This window comes from Gasterosteus aculeatus, chromosome X (assembly GCF_964276395.1).
Source record: "Gasterosteus aculeatus chromosome X, fGasAcu3.hap1.1, whole genome shotgun sequence".
NCBI lineage: Eukaryota > Metazoa > Chordata > Actinopteri > Perciformes > Gasterosteidae > Gasterosteus > Gasterosteus aculeatus.
Window position 1 is genome coordinate 10,940,260 of NC_135698.1, and position 20,814 is coordinate 10,961,073.

The following is a 20,814-nucleotide window of genomic DNA, read 5'->3' on the forward strand; positions in this document are numbered from 1 at the left end:
AGATACAGGTCAAAGGATCATCTCCAGAGACGCGGCATACAAAATAAGAGCCCCAAAAACAACAAAGAAACCCGTTCGAATCCATCCAGTTAAAGAGCACGACAGAACAGGGGTTCATGTGCTCACCGCGGTCTCGGTGACAAATCTGCCGACCACTCCTGGCCCATCTGGGCCGCCGGTGGCGCTCGGCCTGCTTTCTGAGGACAGCAAGTTCAGGCCAGTAATTTAGTTCAGATGAGGTAAAGCAATATTTCCAGATTAATACAAGCCATATTCCTTTAGAACTGTCCTTTCTTTCTTCTTCTCTTTCGTGCATTTTCTTTTTACGTCTCACATGTCCAAAAACTGCTGGCTGATCATAAAAGGAAGAAGTATAAGAGAAAAAAAAGTAGACATAAAGATAGGCAAGATGGACAAGTTTTATGCTTTGCAGGGCAGACAAAGAGGAGCGCAACTAGAGGTGTATGACACGATTGTTTCTTTCATCAATTTTGTTTTGATCATCCCCCTTAGTAATTATGATATTTCTTTGAACATCTTATTTGATATGGCTACGGGAGATATGAGCTTTCATCTTCCCTTTAGTGATTCGTTTTGTGTTATGCACAGAATGGATAGATTTACAAACTCAGCTCGTCCATTTATCACTATCATATCACCAAATCATGTTGACTGAGCAACCCGCTAAGTATCCCTATAAGCAAACGCTCTGAATCTAAATCTAAAATAAAGGTTGCACATTCAACCTGTGCAGTACATGTTTAAATATTAAATATCACAACTTAATGAGATTGCTGCTGCAGGGATAAGTCTGACTCAACAATAGTTTCAGTATTTTGGATTCAGGAAGTCACAGTTGTCCCTGTCCTGCAGCTGCTGACTGAGCATGTTATTAGCTGCATAATCAGCCCATCTTGATGCAACGCAGCGCTTTACGTCCCTCCAGCAGTCAGAGAGGAAGATATTACTACTATTTGTAGTATGTGCTGTGATATGTGCTGTGATAACAGTAAACCAGATTAAATAATAGCAGGAAGAAGTTAAAACCATAGAATAATCGACAAACTAGGCGTTGTTGTTTGAGGACAGCCAGTTGGATCAATAGTAATCTCACAGGCCAAAGGCTTTCATCAGCTGTCAATGTGCTTAATGTATTTGGACAATTGGGAATTCATTGGCCGTCTCCCGTAGCCTCTGTGAGTGTTCCCCGCTGTCCTCGGTTATATTATATATAAGGACAGCGGCCACTTTGGCTGTGAATCTTGTGGCCTCATAGCAGAAGTATGCTGATGGAGGACTGATGAAGGATGGGCGTAGAGCAATGGCACACCCGGAGGCTATGGTTATTTCATGCTTTCCCTCTCCTTAAAGCAACCATAGTGTCATTGTGTTCCTGCGCTGTAAGCAAGACCTTTGGCTGGATGTCACCTTGTAACCAATTCCGCCGATCATTGCTCGGCACAGTTGAACTGTACCGCTTCTGCTGCAACGTTTTTGATGTTGTTCTTGGAGCATTGCCCCCACTTCCAAGCTGCCACACTGCGACTGTGATGTTCCTGCCCAGGCCTTCTCGTTGGCTGGGCTTTCAATTGCACAGTTCACCCGCAGTGCTTTGACGGGACAATTAAAACGGAGCATTGAAAGGACAACGTAAAATGAGTTGTTGAGTTGCTGATTCAATTCTTGAATACTCCAATGAATTCCAGTGTCCAGGTCTATTCATTGTGCTTTGTCACGATCCATTTGGCTGAGTGTATGGCTTGAACGCGAATGTCACATGAGCAGCACACTTCTGTTGAGGTAGCTAGCCAGCGCACGTTCAGCCCGGTGGAATGCAGCCCTGCATTGTTGAACTCGGCTGAGATTTATGTGACTGCTGTGGGGTGCGCATGTGGCTAGCAGATGGTGGCATCGTGCTCCTCTTCTCTCCCTCAGCACATCACTGCTTACTCTGCACTGCTTACCACACCCCGTCTCTATTTGCTGTTACTTTCCTCTGCAGCATCTGCCAACCGTCGCTGTCAGATACTTTTGATGCTTTGAACTTGAATGCAGCGTTCTCATGGTCGGTTGTATTTTCAGGCAATTATCGCGGACTTGCAAATGGAGTGAGCGGGTTATTACCACCAGGCCCGCCCACAATAAGCCCACTCTCACCAGCCTCTACCCACTCCATGCCGCTTTAATGAATACTGGACCCTATCAAAGTAAAAACAATACACACGCGGCTTTCATCTGTCTCCAAACACAAACACACACACACACACACACACACACACAAACAGCCTTGTAAAAAATGTTCCAGAACAAAATGTTGCAGCCTATCATTCTTTTTCTATGATGTACTGAAAGCAATACTCAACCCTAAAATGTGGGTACACTCCTAAAAGTGTCTGTGGTAGAAATTAAGCATCACCATAATCAAGGGAACCATTCCTGCAGCACAAAGAAGCATGCCATAACACTCTCCATATGCTCATCTAAACCCTCCCATCAGACACCCCGCTCCTAAAGAATAAAAGCACCTTTCACAGTCCAAAAGTCTGGCACACGTGCATTTCATGCAGTCATATGGACGTTAAACTGCTCAAACACTGTACAGGTGCAGTTTACAGCTAAATAATACATTTCATACGGGTTGTTTTTACAAAACAGTCTGGGGTGTGAGTTGTTAACAGTGTCCTTATAGTTTTCTGTTAAAACTGTCAAAATAATAATCTGAAGCCAACATGGTAGCAATGAGTTACCCACAATTTACCACCAATCAAAAACGCCATTTAGTGTAAGATGATATACTACTGTAGCTAAAAACAGGCATGTGGCCCACAGAGCCATTTATGCAGCTATAAAATGCTGGCCCATGGAGGCTTACTGGAGAACATTCACATAATGTAATAGAAATACAACCAGTTCAGACCGCTTCTTCCCACATTCCTTAAGCTGACATGACTCTTACGGACCCTGTTTATGTGCATGTGCAGATAAACAGATTCAATCAGACTAAGCACAGCCTTTGCCTACAGATGCAAAGTTTTCCACTTTGTTAATCTAATCCCACTTAGAGTCTGGGAATGTACAGCTTTGCGGTTTTGTGACACACTGGGCCCCCTGCCATGGGGAGTCACCTCAAGGTGCTCGGAGTGTACGTGTGTGTGTGTGTGTGTGTGTGTGTGTGTGAGAGTGATGTCTGAGTCCGTCTAGTCCATGTGACCACAGAGCTGCGGCCACGAGGAGTTAAGGACTTTTACTATTATGACAAACACATGCATGCTCACACAACAGACACATAGAGCCATGCAACCACGAATCCACACATGCACACACTCATATACAAATAGAGGAAACCTGAGTCACAGTCATTTAAGTTTGTGCAAACTTGACTTCTCAAAAGAATTCTCTCCCTCTCGCTTCCTCGCCCATTCATTGGCTGTGTGGAGAACGAAATGATACGGCAGTAGTCTTGTTTCACTTAAGTTACTTCAAAGAAAGGTGGAAAAGGCGAGGATGATGGCCAGACGCAGCGTTCCCACTCACCCTTCACGCTGTATCTCTGCTTAGTAAGCACACTCTCAGAATAACTTTACCGCTGGAAAAACATCTGCCCCAACTTCACAAAAATAAGCATTTACCTATCGTCTGTCTGATTGAATTGACAAACCGCTACTCCCCTCCGTCTTATTGTTAACCAGTGCCAGGGTACAGTGTGTGATTGCATCTGCACATTGTGCGTCTGTGCTTTACTCATGGAGTGCGTTAACTCTGGCTTCTTCTTCCCCTCCTGGCGTCGTTGCTAAATCTCCCTTCTGGGAGACTTTATGATCTCACAAGGTTTGCATTCAAATCAGGTAAAGTGGTGAAGTCCAGCTTGTAGCTAACTGTTATTTTCACAGAACTGGGTGCAAATTGTTATATTTTGTCCATCAAACAAAACTGGAATATGGGTTAATTAAATAAGTCATGAGCCAAAAGTCCTGGCAGGTGACAGGGCATTATTATCTCCACGCCTCTGCCCCCGGTGCTCTAAGGACACAGAGAAAGTGCACAGATGGGGTAAAGGTCACAGCTGATTGTTTGGTGCTTCAGGCTCGAAGGCTGAGGTGCTTGTTGTTTCCACAGGATACAAGGTATATTTGATTTACCGTCACAGGATACAGTACTTCACTCTGAAACAATATTGCTGTATCCATTTGCTAAAAAAAAGAAAGAAAGCGTATATTGTTGGTATTCAGAATAAGAGGAAAGACATTTAATCATCTGTTAGGCCTTGGACTCACATGGGCAGAACACAACAGCAACTGCGGCATTTCCATTTTCAAAAATGAATGAATGAAAAATGAATGAAAAATGAACATATTCCACCTGTTTTCAGCTTTCAATGATTCCTCGCCATGTAAAGTTATACATTCAATGACAGAATTCAACTGTGTATCCATTTTACAGTATTATCAGTAATTTATACTCAAAGATACACGTGAAAGAACAACTCAAACTTTGACTGGGAAGGAAGAAGTTGCGGAACAACTCATCCGAGGAATTCTAAATAAACATAAGCCAGTTAGAAAAAGCCTTCCTCAAAAGCATCAGTTAAGTGTAGCCATGAAATCCCAACTGATAAAAGTGGGCATAGGCACCAATAACGCACGGGGGTAGTAACTTTTGATGTAAATTGCTAAATTGTTGAATGGATTCGGAAGCCAGATCCCGAGCGAATCAAATGGCTTCAAAGATGTTGCTTTAGTTAAGCAGAGGAAACACTTACCTGAGAGGAAATGCTGTGTTTGGGCTCACTGACAGACTCTCCCCTCCAGCTACGTTTGTGGTTTATAACGCCATTTGTTTCTGATTTCCTGCCTCTCCCTAAATTAGGTACTATTTGGTTGACCAGAACCCGATACCCTGATGTTCGTCATTGATGAAAACAGGAACAAACATCCAACATTTTAGCAAGCGAGTGCATGCAAAACCCGCAGTACCTTGTACCCTCGTACAGAACACACTACGAGCTGCAGGTGTTTGCTCCAAAGACACTCGCTCTGTTTGCTTGCTTCAGAGACATACTCTTGTATAGGTCAATGTTTTATACAGACATAGTGTGTTAGGTTGGACCAATTAGTAGTGACAAGAAAGAATTTCTTTTCTCCCGGAATTTCTTTTTGAATCAAAAAGCACTTACACTTAAATAGTCATGCTGACTTACAGAGATGGGTTGATCCTTTTTAATCAATGAACTTCAGAGGGGAAATGTAAGAAAGATGAAAGAAGACATCAGATAGGAAAAAACAAGCAGATGTTGAAAAAAAACGAATGACACGCCAATACCGCACCACTACGGCGAGGAAGGAGGAGTATGGGATTGAGAGGCAAGCATAGAGGCAGGAGCTGGAGAAGTAACATGAGGTTTAAAGTCTGCGGCGCTGATATTTGTTTCATTCCAGCGGCATTGACTGGGCCATTGCAAGAGCCCCATGTACCGGCCAACACTGCTGTCTTACAGCTGGACAGCGACTCTCTTTAACTTGCTTTGCTGTCTCCCTCTTCTGTTACACTATGCCCTCTCCAGCATGCCCAATTCTTTCCTTAATGACACGCTTAGCTTTGTGATTCTCTCAACTAGCAGCACACACACACACATTTTATTTCAAACCCACTTCAAACCCACAAGTCTATTCCATTGTCCTCGCTGGAATCTGCATCTGGCACCTTTGGCTGGCGACATTGCACACCTGGATGGCTGACCTCACTACCCCCCTCCGATCTCATAAATCAATCAGTTCACCTATAAAGGTTTACCAGGGAATACCTGGCACACGCACACACACTTCCTTTTTCCATTGGGAGTGGAACCTAATAATAAAGGTAATTATCTCAAGCACTGACAGAGCGTATGTAATATAGAGGCACTCAAGAGAAAAAAAAAGCTCAGTCTTAGAGGGGGCTCTTAGATTTGTATTACTAATCAATAACTCAGATGTTCAAGAACAGAAAGCGAGTCCCACCTGCAAACTGTTATATTGCTGTCTCCTTTACTCAGGCATCCTGATGGCATGCCGGGGCGGATGCACACATTGCACACAGGGGGAATACCACATCTGGCAGCTGTGAGGACAATTTTCCACTTTTTAATGTGTGTGGTAGTTGGGCTCACACAAGGAGGCCGACTGGCATGACTGAGCAGGTTTCAGTCACTGGGCACGGAGGCTGAAGCCGGGTGCAGGAGGGAAAGGGAAGCGGTCTGCACGGTGGGTGGCGAAGGGCACAGAGGTCGGGCGGGGGGCACAGAGGTCGGCGCGCAGACGTGGCGCAGACGCAGCGCTGTCGAAGAATCCCAAACATTCCGAGGTGATCTCCCTATGTGCTCTACCTGCGCCCCACCCGTAGGTGCCTCAGCCACACCCTGGAAGCTTTCCGCTCTCTGAGCTGTCATCAGTGGCCTCAAAGCAAAGCGAGATAACCACAATGCACAGTTAAATCAATCCGGGGGGGTGATGAGATAAAAAATATTCTGAGGCGTGAACATTTACATACAAGCGTGTACAGCATTCTGCCGTGCAGGTAAGGGCAGGATGAGACCGCCAATGCGGCTGCTTCTCTGCATTTTAAAAGTATATTGAGAGTAATGCATTTATGCTTGTATATTCTGCAGATGCTCTTACGTTATAATTTATTCAATCTGTTTTCTGCTTCTCATTACTGTCCTAACATCTGATCTTGGTTGCAAGTGAAAAATCTGAAACAAAAAGGAATTTACCAATTCTAAAGGTGACGGCAAAATGTGCAGGCAGCCCATGTTGTGGCCAGATGAGTTCTTGGCTCTCTTTCCGTCCGTCTCTCTGTCCACTGCTCACACAGCTGAACAATTTGTTGATGTGAACTGATCTCCAAGTGACCACAATTTAAAGCAGAATCGAAGAGAAACAAACACTTGTGCAGGTACATCCATATGCACCGGCGTGCAGTGACTTTTACGGGTCTTTTGCTCTGCTTCATATATGCACCAAACTGTGATTTTGCAAGGCAAACGTGTCACACACGCTTTAAAGTATGATCCCTGGAATGAAGACTACACCAAATAACACATATCAATAACAAGCCTTCCATCTCTGACAGTTCCACTGCATGCGGCAGCTTGCTCGATGCTCTAATTCAACCATAATCAGAGTCAGACTCGCACCAAAAGACATGTTGACTTACAGACAAAGAGACATGCACATGGAAAGTGCACTCATGCACAAGGAACGCTCACAAGCTGGTAGGATATTAACCTCACCTGTGTGTGCTGCCCAATGAATCCAAACTCCTTTCCACTATCTCAGTCTCCCTTTCGCGCACTCCCTTCTCACCCTGTGGTCATCGCGTGGCTCCAGTTACGCTCTGCTGCAGTGAAATGTGACAGAGGGAAGACGGAGGCAGGAGGGAGGCAAAGAGGGAGAGCCGAGTCCTGCCCAGACGGATGGGAGAGGCTTCCAATAACGCCCTCAGGAGAAAAAAAAGAATCACTTTGCTCTACTAAATTTGAACTTTCTCACCACTGCGCTGTTTCCACTGAATTCATTTTTTTTCCCTCTTGTGTTCCTTTTTTCTCCAGCAGCTTTTGTTTTCATAAAACAACTTTTGCTTTCTTGAGATTGTGGCAAACAGAAAACCAACTGCTTTCTTTTTCTCTTTCTTTTTATTGAACTTGTATTGCACTTTGTTGGCTGTTTTTTCTGATTGTCTTTCTCTCCATCTCCATCTCACTCTCTGTGCCCTTCTGTCCTTCCTCAGCTCTACCTCACTCTCACGCCTGGTGTGCAGCTGTATGATGAGGGAGACGCACTTGCTATCAGTGTGTGAGGCATGAAGCTCACTGTCAGGCCAGAGAAGGAATGTTTTTGAGTAAATGTTCTTTAGACTGTAGCCTGGTTCCGGTCACTGTTTGAGATTATAAATCTATGGTCTACTGAAGTTATGCAATAGAAGATTTGGAGAATTGCGCAGGTTTAATGATGCATGCTTGATGGTTGCATGTAATGTGCTGTGATATGACCTGCACATACACACTTTTCTCCGTACGGTTTTAATAGAATAGCTTCAACGGCTTCTTTCCAAACAGGGAGAAATATAAACTACGTAGTGAGCTGCTAAAGTGTCCTTTTAAAGGTTGAGTCTCTTCAGGCGTCATAATAGAAGGGAGGAGAAATTCGGCTACATTTCTGTTCAATGCATGTCGTCACACTGAAGTATATCCAGTAAAGCTCCCAGGTCATCTTTAAAGTTGACCAAGAGATAAACCAGACCAGTGATGACACACTGACCATGACGTGGACATACAACAGCTTTCACAACTTATTCCAACCCTGCGAAGAGTTCTTACTGGAAGACCAGATCACTACGATGTTATTCACCAGTTCGAACCCAGATTCATCAGCACCCATGAGATATCACTACAATAGTCGCCTGTGTTTGTCGGTTCACACACACCCGCCCTCGCCTGACCCCACTTACAGATACCTCCCACACTCCCTGGGAGATTAGTACTACGTCAAAAATGATGCATTTTATACAAAAACAAGCTGAGCCGGTTCTTTGAGGGCAGCGTGTGATTCAGTGAAAAAAATGATGAGAAGAATCCCGTTTACAGCCAAGAGGTGCTTGACCCATGAGTCATAGAGTAGTCTTTGAGAATCTGGCACATGTTCCTCTCAGCTAGACAGCCACCCCTCACTCCCTCGGAGGCTTTTTTTCATCACGTTAAAACATTTCCCTCTCACTCTTTCCACAGAATTTAAAGAGAGGTTCAGCTTTTTTCATGGCTACTAATGTGATAAGACCTAACAACTGTTCACATATTTAGGCCAGTATCCCAAATGTCAGCGTTCGCAGTTTGTGTCTTTCGGCCTTCATGGTTTTGTGTAGTTCCCTGTGTCTGCTGATTCCTGCATATACACATTTGAATGTGCTTTGCATGTGAATGTGTTTCACTTATGCATGCTGGTCAGAGTGATAACTGCTATAACTTGGTTCTCACATGCTCACACAGCATAGTCACTCTATATCGCTATAGTTATTGTAATATTTTTGGTGCCAATCCATCTAGTAGATAATGAGATATTGGAGTGATAACTTTGACCTGCTGGAAGCACTTCAAGGAAAGTCATGGAGATATGCATTCTGATTATGATTAGTTATTGGGATGTAGTTGAATGGTAACATAAATATTATTAATTTAGGACAAATTAACGTCTGAATAAAATACAGTTGGAATTATCTACTTAGTTTGTTAGATATTTCCGTCTGGATTAAAGCAGTAGACTGACTACCAGCCTCACATCATCATTCACACAGACATGCAGATAAAGTGGATGCAAGCTGCCATCAAGCCTACAGTGGGCTGGTGTCTTGGCCAAGTGACATTTGTTATTTGGGGGACCAAGATCTGACATTTTGGGATGTTGTCTGACGATTGATAAAATGAAAAAATAAACATTTCTTTAAGGCAAGGATTGGTAGGCGTTTGAAACTGACAAGAAAACTTTTTTAGTGAACGTAAATGACTGCTTGTGGAATACTGATGAGCAATGCATACAGCCAGGTAGCCCGTTCTGTCAGGGATGCGGGTGGAGGAGGCAGGACTCAAGCGCAGACTTCTCAGGAAACAAAAGACTTTAGTTGTCAAAAGGCAAAATCAAAAGGCCAAGGGGCAAAAACACACAGGAACCAGGGGGGAAACAGCAGGCAGGAAACTATTTTTCTTTTCTTTTTTCAGCGCATGTGATTGTTGTACTAATGTATGGAAAAATTCCACAAATATGACAAAAATGTTTTGGAAGATGATTACTAACTTTAAGCTTTACATGAGGTCTTTCATTAAAAAACCTAACCTTGGGCATCACTATTTTCCCTAGTGGTTGGTATAGCGGAAGACCTAAAGTGAGGATAAATGTTTTTGTTATAATAAATGGTGTATGTGTACACACACACACACACACACACACACACACACACACACACAGACTCTGGAAAATGGAATCTCAATTCCAGTTAGTTCGAGATCGAGGAGATCTACAGGGGTGTGCCAAAGAATTTCAAGCTGTAAATATAATTGCCTGATTGTTTCCAGTGAAGTTTCCTGTACAATAGCACATAAAATGAATAATATTCCCGTAAAAGTGAGCCAGTTGGGATTAGTTGATTAGATGTTCAAAATTCTAAAGAAAAACACATATTTTTGGTGTTTGTTGCAAAAGAACCGACCTCCCAGTTTGAAACATACACTCCGTAGAGTCCCCCATAGTCCTCAAAACCCATCATGATATCCATGATTCTATGACTGAAGGCACATTGGGTCCCCATTTGTCAGACAGCATCCCTCTCAGTCCAATCATTCCACAAACTCCAAGCAGGTCTTTTTATGAATTAAAGTTGACACAATAAATCTGACCTCATCATGTGCCGCATACTCACAGGTAACAAAGGACAGATCAACATGGGTCACGGAATGATACATTATTAAAAGCCCACTCTGATAAAGAGCCTAAAGGTAAAGGAAAACAGAATTGAGCTCTAGGTCTAAAACATGCACGTGCATTGTATGGGTGATTTCAACGAATAATCGCTGGGATTCAAGCCCAGTGGCAACGCATTCCTCTCAGGGTGACTAAACTAAATGAAAAATAAAGAGAAAAGAGAGAGAAGCTCGCTCCAAAGCAAACGCTCACCTGCTCTTACTATCATTAGCCGCAGGAGACAAGTATTCGAGTTGATGCAGGCAGTGGTTTGAGCGTCACTCATCATCACACTGCAGCACATACAGATGAGCGATCTGCACCCTTATAGATATTGAGTTTAAGAGCGGTGCTTGTGCTCGAGCTATGACTTCACTTGACTGACAGTTAATCCACTGTGGCTTCAATATCCATCTTCATGACTTTTGCTCTGGAATTTAAATTTCAAAAATAGTACAACCACAGAAAAGTATAGTACAACCTGCTAAAAAAGAAAAGAAATAAGATACTGGTAGAGCCACAATATATTGGAATATATTTGGTGACATAAAATCCCCCCCAAAAACATTTACGTAACCAAATCTTACAACTTGAAGACTAGAAAAAAAGCAATATTATTGGACACTACGAGAAGACAAATATACTGTAGAAGTGATTCACTCGGGGTCCGAGTGTATCGTAAGTGGCCGCGGTGATGAGAGCTGTTGGAATTCTCTACTGCTAGGCAAAAGAGCTTCAATGCTTCTCTACTTAGCTCCTTTAGCATAGGAACCACTGGACCATCCTTTATGAAAGGAAAGGAGATAAGTCCGTCCCACAATTCCTTGCGGCGGCAATATTTAAATAGTGACGTATCGCTTGGCAATTCACGAGAAATAACAATCATGATCGAGAAAGCCATATCATGCAAGTAGCTGTTGGTATAACTCATTTAAATTGCAACGGGGACCACAGACTTCTGCACCGTACAATTATCCAAAACAAGAGCGTTACGCCAATTTCCTCTCACCGAGACTCACAACAAGAGCATAGACTAAGCCAACACAATATTTTATGCATGTATATGTATATATATATTCATATGTGTGTGTGTGTCAGTCTATAAACAAACATATTAGGCAATTGACTTTCTTCACAACCCCCCGCCAAGGTGTTTTATGGAAATGTCTACCAATACAGCTAAATGAATCTCTCACCAAAACACCTTAGGTAAACATCTGAGCATGCGCAGTGCAGCATATGTCACAAATTCAAGGGCTCCTCTGCCTGAAAAACTGGGAGGCGAAATTTGAAAGGCTGTGAAAGGAGCTGGCAGCTGATGGCATTCCTTAGGAATGGGGGCATACCGGGGGAGGCTACACTGGAGACCTGCAGCGCTTGTAGACGCTTGCCACAGGAGACCCGCAGTAGGGTGGACGTGTTGTCCGCATAGATGCAGAGAATTAAAGTTGCATTCCCTATCAGACCTGGGGGAGATCCAGCTGCATGCATCCAGGCTGGACAAGCCTGAGGAGGCTCAAACATTTCAGGAGGCCCAGGAAGGGGGGATCAAAGGCATGTCGGCATGCCCTGGTGTGCATGCTGACCGGACTCATGAACATGTTACAGATGAGCAGAGGCGCCAGAGAACCATGTGGGGTTATATAAATGAACCGAGTTCAATGCACAATACTGCAGAAAAAGAGTAGATAATACATAACAGACATTTGTAGGTATGAACTATAAAAAATATTGTCATAAAAATGAATAAATCAATAAATAAAAAAAAACATGAAGCTCATTTGATCTTTTTACACAAGCATCATGTAACGAATTAAAGAAAGCTTCAGCTGCATGTCCGTGCTGCTTGTGTCGTGTCTATTTGCATGTATTTTTTTTTTTACAGAGTGAGCTTTCAGGGTCACCGCAGATTCCTCTGCTACTGTGGTTAGTCAGCAGCAGCAGTCGTTGTATTATTAGCCAAAGATTAGGGTTCGGTTGTCTTGGTTTTCCGATACTGTTCAACACAGCTTTCCCCCCATGCACCCGTCAAACTTAAGGTGAGAAAAATATGTCTCTTCTACTGCCTGCTAACAGTAAGGTGTAATGTGACTTCAGAACATTCCCTTCGTCGCATATTTGTTAAGCTTCATCGCATTTTTCAAAAACGTCACTTTCCTCATTTTGAATAATGTACTGTCATCACACCACTTGAGGGGAAATTGTGAAGAGGGCAAGAGGAGGACATGTGCGAAGGTTTTGTTTGTTTTTCCGTTATAAAGTGAAGTGTGGACAGAACAATAAGACAGTGTGAGTATGTACTGAATCTGTGTGTGTGTCTACATGTACAGTATGATCCTGAATATGTGCAGAAATGGTTGATGATCTCACTTAACCATGGAAGCAATATAGTGGGACTCAGGGTTAAGCTGTTTCGGGGGGATTTCTCAACAAGCCCCGGCTTGGGGTTGATAGTATCGCTGAAATCACGTCATCTGAGCAAATGAGCGATGGCAAGAAAAGGGGAGCCTGTAAAAAGATAACTGATCGTGGTAATAGGGAGAGAGAACCTTTTCAAAATAAATATGGGAAATTAAAATTCTAAATATTTCAGGAACATCAGGAGCTTTGAGCCTAAAAGTGGGTTTTTAAAAGCATGTAATGTCAGATGTACAGTTGTTTACTTTTTAATAAAATGTTCTGGTTAAAAGTGAGACTATAATCTACTCGAAAGAATATAAACGATAATAAACGGTAGCACGTCCATTGGTTGAGGAGACATAAAAGACAATGGACAGCTGTGCTGTGCTTTAAGGTTAAATAGTTATATAAATAACATGACCTACAATACATCATTTCTAAGGCCTGTGGTGTCTCTGTCTGTATATTAAATGTAAAGGGGGAGACAATGAATCTATGCATGATTCAAATGCTCTGAGTAATGAGGTGGAAGGATTTTGAGCAGATGGTCTCGGGCGAGTGTGAGGTTAGAGCTTGGATGTACAATCCTCAATTAGCCTACAAAATTGTTTAAAACATGGGCTGGGCTTCCCTTTAAACACATACCTGTGTATCTTGTGAGGCTACAAACAAAACCAAAACGCTGGAATTTTGTACACACGTGGCTCAACAATGACCTCATAAAGCTCTATTTTGAGAATGTAAAGAAAACCAGTGGCTTGGTTGAGATGATTCAGATTGTAGCATTTTGTGGGAAAAGTTACTCATGTGAACAACCTTTATTATGCTCGTGTCTTTCTGTAGGTTAAAAATAGCTCTTGCCTGTTTCCGCTTTAATTTCACCAGGAAAATACTTTGCGGGATAGATGGAGAAAATTTCCGCAAAAGTAGATTAGTCCCTTGCATATTTTTTAAGGTCATCATCATAAAAGCCACAATATTCTTTTTAAGGTGACACAGTTATGACCTGTTCCTCTGGGTGCCACGCTTTAGAAAAAAAGGGAAAGTACCGCTGATTAGTCGCACAGTCTTAAGTGATCCGTGTCAGAGATCCACACCACTCGTACACTAATAACCTACATGTCAGTCACCAGCAAACACCCGACTGGAGTGTCAGCGTGCAGGTCCTGTCATGACACTGGGTTCCACCCTGCAGGGCTGCATGCCTTGTGACCCCCAGGGTCATTCTGGTCATGATGCTGCACGAAACAAGGCCAGCTAAGGATTACAACACAAAAGTTACAAAAGCACATGTTTAGTTGGACCGAAGCGTGTTGTCTTTAAGTGTGGTTGATCTTAAAGATCCAAACATGCCTCAAACTAGACAAATACAAATAGATACATATAATGTCTGTCCTGGTCAGTTATTACCTCGTGTTTGGTTTAGTCACATTGTGTTATGTTGCAAAAGTTAGCATGACAGCATGCTAAACAAAGAAGGTGAACGTGTTAAATCCAGCATAAAGCAGTGAGTTTGGATGCTACTTTTAGTTGGCAAAAATAGTTGACGACTCCTAGTCTGGTTATTTTTTTATGTTCATGCAAACTAGTTTAAGGCCGGGGAAGTAAACTGTACTAAAAAGGGAAACACTGACTTCAGGTATGTGACACGTGGAAATCTCTATTGTTAAAGTCAAGCCTGAGATTTGTGCTTGAAGAAAGTGTACATGTAATATTTAATTACAATGGGGGATTTTGAAATCTAATTTTATATAATTGTTTATATTTTCTCTTGTGCAAAAAACTATTTTTCAATATAAGTGATAACAATAAATATAATACTGAAATATTGATTATTCTTTGGCGTTATAGTCGTGGCGAGAATCAGTTTTACAGACTTGATGATTAAATCAATGAATTGATAAGTTGAGGGTGGTTTGAGCAGTTGGAGACTGACGGAGGTAACAGCTATAATTCACACGTATACTTGTACGGTACTTTATTCACACTAGTCAAGGATATATGCTTAAAACATTCAAGGAAATCGACTCATGAACTCCCCTCTCCATAGATTAGCAACTCACCTAAAATTGCCAGGTGTCCCGTGGGAAATGAATCATTTCTATGACGATTCATTCTTTCCATCCTTCCTCCCTGTTCCTCTCTGTTTTTCTACTAAGACATTTTTCCATACGCCCCTGTCACTCACCATTTACCTCCCGGAATCACTCTTCCCCAAATCACACACTGTCATATGCTCGTCCTCTGGAACTATTCAAAAGCTTAATGCCCATCGTATCTCAGGACCCACGGTCTCATTCCTCGAATCTTACTTATCCTTCCCAGCGTGCCTCTTCTTCTTCACCCAAAACGCATGTGGAGAGAAGCTGTCAAAGTCTGAGAACCAAAATGGGGATGATTCACAGCAGAAACCTCTCGAACAAACTACAACAAAACTTTGTAGCTGAAAAAAACCCCACACTGTAACTTGGCCAGGCATAAAACTCTTAAAAACCCCCATTTAGTTTTACTGCAGGGACCTAAAATCCTTGGGGAATAATAAATGAGACAACTTGGGGTAGGGAGAAGGCTGCTACATTAGCAGTATAGAACAGCTAGGTCTTGGGCAGAGTGAAGGAGCCAGGCTTAAAAGTGTCTTCACTGCCTCTGACGTTCTTTAACCTCTTTTGTGGTTTTGAAACCTCATGTCGCTGGCCTCCAGTCACTCTCTATTTATGCAAGGAAATAAAGAAGAGAACGCTGCCCCTCCTAAATCTGTAAACTGCAATTAAGCTAAATTCCAAGTTTATTTCCAAATGCCGTCTTTGCTCCGGGCCATGTGAGACTTCAGTCTAAAACTATCACACTTTTGGTCAACGGGCCAAAAGAAAGAAGCCAACGCTAGGACCGACTTCCCACCGGCCGAAGGGTCACAAAGATGCAATAAATGGCTAAAGCTATTGTGCTGATCGTCATAATAAAACAAAAGGCAACATTTAAAACTGATTTTGAACAGCTTTTGAAGAAGCCACTGTAGTATGGGAATAAGAAATGATACCATGTCACACCAGTGAGACAGCTTAACTAAAGGCATCGTGTCGAACTGTTTTATGCTGGTAACTAACTGAGCAAATGTCTGATGTCTAGAGTCAAACAAAAAGCAGCCCAGTACCGCTCTCTCTCTCTCTCTCTCTCTCTCTCTCTCTCTCTCTCTCTCTCTCTCTCTCTCTCTCTCTCTCTCTCGCTCTCTCTGTGTGTGTGTGTGTTTACGCGTCGTGGAGTAAGTGACAGGGCTGTAATCGGAAGTCTACAACCGTGTCATTTGGGAGACTGATGTCTTTCCTGGGAGCTTGGTGGTCAGGAGAAAAAAACAAACAAGATTCACATCTCACAGAGAGGGGCAAAGCATCAACTTTGCATTACCCCTTACTGGCTGTGGCCAGAGAGGGGCGTGTGGACAGAGAGGGGCAGACGTTTTCAAATCAAACACTGAGAAATCTCATAGTTTGAAAATACATCAAAAATGAAGAAAAAATAATGGTTTCCTTTGTGAGTTCCGAGTTAGAAAGGATTAGACCGCGTTTGTGTTCTTACTTTTGATTGCGTCATTTGCCGGTCGGCCTTTGTGTGAGTGGTCAATGTACGACTGTGCTTGTATTTCGCTTTACTAGTCGTCAGACCACTCAAAGCGCTTAAACACTTTGTGTCATAATTCACTCATTCACACACTGATGACAGCAGCTACCACACAATCACGCCGTTAACACACAGGAGCCACAGGAGCAATGGTGGGGTCGGGTTAAGACACGGCGACACGCGGGTCAGTCGGGCCTGGGATTCAACCGCCAATCCTCTGATCGGACCACGACCGCGCTCTCCACTCACCCAGTCTGTGTGAAGAGATGCCGCCTATAAAAAAAACAAAAACAAAGAAGATCAGGGTGAATAAGATAAAATGTCAATCTGTGGTCCTAGAAAAGAAATTGGGGTATTAGTGAGGCAATTTTAATAACAAGGACATCATTAAAACCTCCTCTATGATGCTTTCATTTAAGTTGTATTGATTTATTTACAATGGTTCTTGTTTATTCTAGCTCGAACTATGATAACCTTTAAGGAATCAGGAACATTTATTGCCAAAATATGTTAGCCAGACGAGGAATTTGAAATAGCGGTAGGTGCATAACATCAGACAGTAAGACAATGGACAAAAAGATAAGATGACAAATTTACAATTTTACTCCATGGAATAAAATATAAGGCTATGGGAATATAGAACAGACCAGTGATTCCCAAAGTGTGGGCCGCGGGAGGTCATTTACAATAAATAAATAAAATGTTTTTAATTTTCAATTTTGAAAAGTTTGAAATTAGTATAAAATATTTATGATTTAAATTACGATTGATAATTGATAAGATACAAAACGCGCATCTTTTTCTCTGTTTAAAATATTATTTGAACAATTCTGGCGGCAGATTAGTTATGTGAAACATTAATTGATGAAGCACAAACTATTTAAACGAACAGATTAATAAAACAATAAGGCTCTCGCTCGAAACGGCTGCCCTTGTCCGCCTGTTGTTATTCAACAAAAGGCGCCGCCAAACAAAACAATGTCCAATGGGGCGCCCTATTGTAGTATTAAAGTAAATATATATGAGCTCCGGAGAAAATGGTATACAAAAAATACATTGTCGGTTAATACATTTTTAATCGGTTCAATTCTTAAGGTCATTTAATCATCCCTGGTTTGATCAGAGTTGTGATTAAAGGTTTGGGTGGGCCGCAAAAGATTTTCAGATTTCAAATTGGGCCGCGGCATTCTTGAGTTTGGGAACCGCTGGAATAGACAATTTAAAAATAAAGGCTAAGAAGAAATATAAATTAAAAATAAAAGTTAATACACATACAAATTAGATTAGATTGATGTGAGATATATTGTGAATTCCTCATTAACATCAAAACTGTATTTCCACTACCAATTATCACCAGACGCTCTCAAACACTGTCTGATATATTTGCATTGTGTCCTATCAAAAGTCTTTTCATGTTTTTCACTAAAGATGTTTTTTTGCTTAATCTTAATGCAGTTTCAAAGCTCAGCAAAATATATGTGATCTCAACCTGAACAGAATTAAGGATAATAAAGCACCCAAAGAACAAAGGACATCAGAAGAGAGACTGTGAGTAATGTGTCTCTGGGAACTTCCCAGAGTGCTTATTTCTACCAGACTTGAAAGTCAGTATTTGAAATGGAATTCATACTGTTTGGGGGGTTGTAGGTTGGCGCAGCAACCTGCAGACAATAACAGACTATAACATTATTTTTACATGGCTGCTGACTAAGAATGGTAACACACAATGTTTTTTCCAATGACTCAATAACAACTCATCAAAGAATGGATCATCCAACAACTCAGGAGGCTTAGGACAAAAGACCCAGTGGTCAACGAGGAGGCATTCTCACAGATATAAAAATCATCAAAGCCAGACATGCAATGTACACACGCACACTTTCAAAAACAACAATATAAACCAAATAAACCCACTGCCAAAGAGTCTTTACCAAGCAATTATATCAGAAACAAAAGCATAAATTCAGTCCATTAAATATGCTGCGTGAGCTAAAAGTAGAGACCAACGGGAAACTAAACCCCTTAATGATTGAGCTTGCTGTGAAAGAATCCAGAAACTGTTATCTCAAAAGTAAAAGCACATGCAAAAGCGCATGCATGTGCTAAGTGAGATGGCAGCAGGGAAAGTTCCCAGGTTCAACTTGACGCTAAATCTTCTGCCTCTGTTAATTCGCCTTAAGGAAGATTCTGAACATCCGACACGTCTTGTGTACAGTTCTCTCTCTAGATAGGAGCAACATTATTAGCTGAAAAGGATTACCTCTGCATTACAAGCAGAGGTGAAAATTCCCATAGAAAACCAGTGTGTACACAACTTAAATCATGGCGAAACAAGACTGATCAATCCTGCATGGCGACTAAATCCCAATACAACAGAAATTGTGATCCTCTGTGAAGTGAACCTGAAATAAATACATGCATAGAAATGCAAGAAAACCCCCTTTTAGAAAGACATAAGAAATGCTTTTGTTTCATCGCTCTTCCCTTCCCTTTTTCCGCTCAAATTATAAGCATCTTCAAAGTGGAAGGTAAGATGGTGCCAACTAGCTTGGCGTCCCATTTTTTTCATATAGAAATACAATGTTTGGAGTATGACTTTAAAACCCTCGGCACGTCTATGTGTTTGAATTTGCATCTACGTGCACATAAGAGCACCTGCAACTTACACCCATTAACCTCATGCTATGAGATCACCCATGCACGTTGGAGTGTGAAGGTAGATTTCACAATGAATTCTGCAGGGGAACGCCCTGCTCCAGTGTTGCACTATTGTGAAGGCCAAATAGCGCCATACTTAATCTAATCAGCCGATGTAGGCGGAGAGCTGGGGGACACGAGTTCACAGTTTAACAAAGAAAAAAAAGTTGATTCGGAGGATGAGTAACAGATGCACACCTTCTCCACAGATATCCTGGAAAGAAGATTTGGATGACAACTGTGTTGCATTTGTTGCACTAAATTGATGTTTTTTTCCAATATGGCATTTCAAAATTGCTGCAGAAAGTAGGACTATAGTCTTGATTCACTGCACAATTTCAACTTTGCAGCCAAATTTATCTCACCCGGGCTTTTTCCAATTCGTATGTGCTTGTTTATATAAATTTGGAAGATGAAACTGTGTATTACAAAATATATCTGTAAATTATTTCAGGGTTCGCCTTAAAAAAAAGTGTGTTTCCCGCGACAGCTCGTGAAATTTTATGTAAATTTATGGATGGGGGTCATCAAGGATAAAGGCATCTTCAGACCAATCGAGTGATACCTGATTGAGTCCTAAAAATCAAGAGTTTGTGATGTTTCAACTCCCTTGATACAAAGTCAGAGGGATTTTTGAAAGGGTTCTTGGTTAGACGCACACAATAAGGTTTGTGGGTACCACGAGGTTGAGATATATATAATATATCTCAGTTGAAATCTTTTTTGTGTGGTCGAGCAGTTGGTTGCTAACAGGTGGTTAAATGACAATGCAAAACCTTCCGCGCCTACTCAGCCTTTATTGCCATGTCGCTTGTATTCCCGCTGATGCAACAATTAGCTTTTTACTTTAAGGGATCACATTCATACTTCAAAAACTAAAATTGTTGTTGATTTGTGAAGATTATCTTCCTGGACTAAACTTGATAGTATAGTTTGTGACAATAATCTCAACACTAATAAACAAATCTGTCTAGCGCAGCATACAGGGGGGAAGACTCTTGAATGCCTAAACCCGTAGCTTATTTCTCACACATCTGTATGCTCACTCATTCTTTCCGTCAGCTGTTTTGATCAGCTGGTCTTTTCCATTCAATTAGCACAACAAATCAGGACTCATCATCATGCTGCTGTGAGTCATCTGTCCACCTCCACATCTCCACCCAATCTTCATCAATTCAGACATTCAGAATTCTAGCGGCCTCATCAGCCAACACCACCATCTGGCCGGGCTTCAGGAGGGGAATTTATCTTGCTACCGCTCAAGGCAGATGTCAATCCATTACAAATCTCCCTAGTCTGAGCCCGGAAGACTTTATCATCACATATCATTTATCAACAATAAGCAATTATCTTCCTTTATCTGACATGTCTCTTATGATTAAAATCCTGTTGGAGTTTTAAGGGGAGATGCTTGCTAGCATACAAATAGAAGTCTTCTCCAAAGCACTTCATCTGTCACTGTCAACCTGACGCTGATCCCCCAAATTCACATGGAAGATATTTTAGTTCCATGTCTCATGTGAAGTTATTCAAATAAAAGGTATCAGTGCTTTGGACACCGTGTTCTGATATATGTGCAGCACCTTTATTGAGGTTCCAACAGTCATTACAAAAACTC

The 20,814-nt window shown here is 41.9% G+C and overlaps 1 protein-coding gene across 2 annotated transcripts in view; it reads right to left on the bottom strand.

Moving 5' to 3' along the window:
* Positions 1–20,814, bottom strand: part of LOC120808720 (uncharacterized) — a 151,897-nt gene that overhangs the window by 48,334 nt on the left and 82,749 nt on the right. The window contains exon 5 of one of the 2 annotated variants that reach the window (XM_078082734.1): positions 16,749–16,772. The gene's annotated coding sequence lies outside the window, so the exon portion shown is untranslated. Of the gene's footprint in view, positions 1–7,267; positions 7,407–16,748; positions 16,773–20,814 lie in introns of those variants that run through there. The other variant, XM_078082733.1, reaches the window with a different exon arrangement.